Source organism: Frankliniella occidentalis, unplaced genomic scaffold (assembly GCF_000697945.3).
Source record: "Frankliniella occidentalis isolate FOCC.00 unplaced genomic scaffold, Focc_3.1 Scaffold22, whole genome shotgun sequence".
In the NCBI taxonomy this organism is placed as follows: Eukaryota; Metazoa; Arthropoda; class Insecta; order Thysanoptera; family Thripidae; genus Frankliniella; species Frankliniella occidentalis.
In genome coordinates, this window is record NW_026267152.1 from 1,481,699 (window position 1) to 1,486,246 (window position 4,548).

At 48.4% G+C, this 4,548-nt stretch overlaps 1 protein-coding gene across 3 annotated transcripts in view; it reads left to right on the forward strand.

Moving 5' to 3' along the window:
- The window catches only part of LOC113218286 (somatostatin receptor type 2-like), a 145,487-nt gene that overhangs the window by 114,663 nt on the left and 26,276 nt on the right, over window positions 1-4,548 (forward strand). For 2 of the 3 annotated variants that reach the window (XM_052264890.1, XM_026438571.2), the window contains exon 2: window positions 4,253-4,307. The exons of the other annotated variant lie outside the window; for it this stretch is intronic. The gene's annotated coding sequence lies outside the window, so the exon portion shown is untranslated. The remainder of the gene's footprint in view (window positions 1-4,252; window positions 4,308-4,548) is intronic. 3 annotated transcript variants of the gene reach the window in all.

The window sequence follows — 4,548 nt, forward strand, 5'->3', positions numbered from 1 at the left end:
TATCCTACCTTTAAAAGGCGTTAAAGCTCCAAAGGCATTACAATTTATGTTTTTTCGAAATATTTCTTTCCCATGGAACAAAATTGGATTCTGAAACCTATTTTCGAAATCTACGCGAAATTCCGCGTCAAACGAGCCTACACATGATGGGGTTCTCTTCAAAAATGGCATAGATTGATTTCATTTTTTGTACTTTTTGGCTTGCTTTTCATTCGCTGACCGCTTTTCTGAACCCTATCACATGTAGGCTCGTATGACGCGGAATTTTGCGAGGAATGTGACAATGAATCTCAAAATGTAATTGGTTTGCTCACATAGAAAATATTTTGAATAAGAAACTGAAAATATTCTCTTTAGCACCCCTAAAACGAGTTTAACACCCCTGGAAAGGTAGGATATCACACCTTTGTTTTTCCAGTGTTCAGAAAGCACGGATTGTCTAAGATCCGATGACGCCACTCCACCTGATTACTTTTTCCATCGGCAGCAATAACAACAGCGCCGTCACGGAATGGGGACAAAATAATTAATAGTAGAACCACCAGGATCACAGAAAGTTCTCCGCATAAGAAGTGGTCGGTACCCTGAGACCAGACAACGAACAAGTATACAACAGACACGCTGCCATTATACTCTGAAAACTCTAGTACACAATTACGACTTCCCCACGGTAAAAAAATGTCTTATTTTTTGAGGAAAGGAAAACTTTGTGGAACTCCCATAATTTGGAGGTCTTCCTTAAAATTTTCCACAATTTTAAAACTTCTCAGCTCTACAAGAGAAAAGAAAGAAAAAGTCTCATCAAAAACTGAGGAAAATTCCAACAATTTATGGAAGACTTACTCAATTTCTGAGGAGTTTTTCTCAAATTATCGGAGTTTGCAATATTGCTGCCACGGGAAAAATAATCAGGTGGAGTGGCGTCGTCGGATCTTCGACAACCCGTGCTTTCTGAACTACTTCGTGGGATCCGTCTTGAAACTTGTACCTTTCTACCACTACCGCCATCATCGTGCACATGCTCAGTTTGTGTGTGAATCAAACTTTGTGCTGCCGCCGCCGCGGAAGACGGTAGGAGGCGAGCCCAAGGCAAACATGACGGCAGAGACAACATCGCGTGTTTGCCTAGGCCCCCTGCTTCCCCCTTTGCCGCCGCCGTCGCCTCCGCACTGAAACCTTTCAGGTGCGAACCGAAATGAGCTGCGATGTTGACGCGCCGTTGCGCTTGGTCCATTATTCAGCCTCCATTAATAAGACGCCGCCGGGGCGATGCCAACGACGAGCCGAGACGAGCGTCGTTGTGATGCACGTGGATGTGCGCTCGTTATTTGTCCGTGGCACAATGTGATGCGCGTTTACTTGTCGTGGATGAGGAACATCGTTACCCATGAATATCGCACGTCGTTACACCGTCTGGCGGTATATAATGATGGGCGCAGCTTTTGTCCAATGTTTCCAGTCGTGGGTAAGGGATCGTCCAGAAAGTATGTCCGTTTTTCGCAGATTGGGCAAATTACGAAAGTACGGCGCCTGCGACAGCTGGGGTAGGCCAACCCGCAGTACATGCATGTCCTGCAGGCAAGATGTTGCCTACCTACCAGGCGCTATGATAGCTTGCAAGGGTTCAATTTTGACAAGTTCATGAGGCCAAAGGATGGACGTAATTTATTGATGGTCCCTAACGCCGCGTTGTTCAGGAGATTCAAACGACGTGGCATTTATCCCATAGTTTTTCTGCATTCATTCTTCCGATTGCATACATGATTTTGTTCTATTACACCGCATACAACAACATTTCTCTGTGGCGGTCCGCGAACCTCTCGTAGATCGGCATGGAAGACGGCTGTGCTTCCGGTGCGCTGGCATCGGAATGCTCTTGGGTCTGAGGAGATGCGAATGGTCGGCCGGAGGAAGGAGGAGCACTAGCCGGCCCATCCATAAGGCATTACTCTGTGGATCTAGATCTCGATATCTCGATCGCGCTCTGTGTGACTGGCAGCTGATTCTGGAATCGGCATCGGCAAGTGGGCTGATGTTGACGTCGAAGTGATGAAGGATTATGAGGCTCGGCAGGACTGGTCATAAGTGGTCCGAGTGGAAGGTCGAAGAAGAAGCTTGGCGGTGGCACGGGGAGAGTGCAGGAACGAAACCTCCCGCGCGCACCATCTCCTTTCTTCTCTCCACGGAAAAAATAATTCTCTAATTACAAAGATATTTTTTGTAAATGTAGCCAGGCTTCTTTTCGGTCATTCGGGTTTACAAAAATGGTGCCAAAATCGAAAAACGTACAGAAAAACTCTGCTAAAATAATTGGTGTAAAACATAAAATGTTACTGCTGGTGCTACAAAAATTGCCCCAGAAAAGTCTACCGCAGGCTCCATTTATAAAAAATGTTCTGGGAATCATACCGGCGTGCACCCCGATCGATTCTCCCGTGGTGTACGCCCATGGATTTCGACTTTGTTTTCCCCCCTTTTTTATGGGGTCAAAAGAGAGAGGGGTGGATGTACGGTGCGGGAGGGTGGGGATTGCGGAGGGGTGGCAGTGGTTCTGCGCCAAAGAGGGGGGAAGGGGCAGAATATGGAAAAGAAAATGGGAGCGTTGTGGTTTTTAATTACTTTCGGCCCCGGACCCACACCTAATTACCGGCGAACTCGTGTGGAGATGGGATGGGCCGGAGCTCACAATCAGCTCCCCGCCAACGCCGAGTGCCGGGCGGGTAGGCCGCGCGCTGGGCGCTGCGTCCGCCGGGTTGCCTATGCTTGCTTTTGCAGGCGGCCATGGTGCCCGGTCGGTTGCACGGAGCCGTTTTGCTATCACAGGCGGCAGGCCCGGCAGGCCAACGCGGCTGCACCCACCGGGCGTCGACCTATTGTAGGACCGGGTCGGGAAATGATGACTTTGCCTTTGTTTTGCGTTGGGTTCAATGTGGACTTGTCGATTCTCCCCCCCCCCCTCTCTCTCTCTCTCTCGACCCGGTCCACGCTCGCTACGCCGTATTTCTACTGCCCCTCCCCTCACATGACCCCCCCCCCTCCCTCCTCTACCGCTTGGCCGCGGTGGCGTTCCTTTCAATTGTTTGTTCCCGCCTGGCGCGCCGGCGCTGAGACCCCCGCCGCCACCAGGCCGATCCATTCCTTTCGATTTTCAAAGCTTTCTCCCTCTCTCATTCTCTTACTCTCCCCGGCTAGTGATAAACGTTTTTATCAATAACAGTCCCTATTTGTGGTCGGCAGGGTGCCTCAGCGGGGTACGGCAGCGGCGTCGGCGCAAGAGCTGGAAATTTCTGCTCTACCTCTAGTGATAGCTCTCTTTACTTCGCGTATGGTTAGGGATGTATGTGATGTAATGACCGACATTGGAATTCTTGTACAAATGGTCAAATTAATTTGAAGTGATGCGATTCCAAATGGTCTGAAATGGTTTTGAAATAATTTATACATAATTTTTTATGTGATAACATTTCTAAATTGGATTTTTTTATATTGTTTCCTACGTCGGTTGTTGATGTTTTCCTGTTTTGGGATACAAGAGAGGTCAACTTGCATTGCGTTGCGTTCACAACTTTTCTCTACTTTCGTTCTTATTCCTAACCATTGCTTCTCTCTTCTGCATATCATTGCAGCTACTACGTATTTCGCACAGTGCGTCGACTTTTCAAATCCTGCGCGCACAACTTTCCGACCCCTCCATGTGATCGGCGAGGACTTACATGTCTTAAACGATTGGGACATGGGGCCGATGGCCTGCCCGTTTTCCTTAGAGCGGCTGCATCCGCAAAGCGACTACTCGTATCGAAAAAGTGGCGACAAAGTGGCCAGCCACCCTCTGCGCGAACGCAACTCCAACCGCGCTGTTCGGGACGGGCGGGTAGGGCATCGATGTCTGCAATTGCCGTTCTGCGTAATGGTTGCATTCCGGCGGTACTCTAACCCTTTCACCCCTCCCACTTCCCCTTCCACACACACACATACACACACACACACACACACACACACACACAGAGCCGCAGGGAGCACTCTTCAAGCCCATAGTTTCTGCAAATGTTATTTGTTATAGGGCAGTACCACGGAGGTTGAAACTCTGTTGCAGGACAGCTCGCCGAAACGTATTACCTGGACCTGGTTGGTTACTGGACTTGCGTGTGCAGTTTTTGTCACAAATTTGGTCTTAATTTGAATTTAATAAACAATCAACTTTGTTTCTCCTATCGGTCATTTAATGTTTATCTTATGTTTCTCTCTGTTCCAGGTATGAGGACCATCCATCGGCACTTTGTCGTACTCTGGTAGAGTAGAACGTCATCGTAAGTGACAAGTTTTCCTCTTCAGTTTCTTTTTTTTAATGGACTACCCCGCTCAGCGTTAATTGCTTTTGCTAATGCACGGCTCTAGCTCTCCTCTCCATCGCTCTTTTCTTTTCACATATATGAATTGTAATTCCTTCATTTCTCTTCATCATCCGCTGCCTCGCGTCGGGCTAAAGGTTTACTAAAAAAGACCCCCCAGCCTAGCACCTCAGCTGGACGTGTGTCAACGGACTCTATC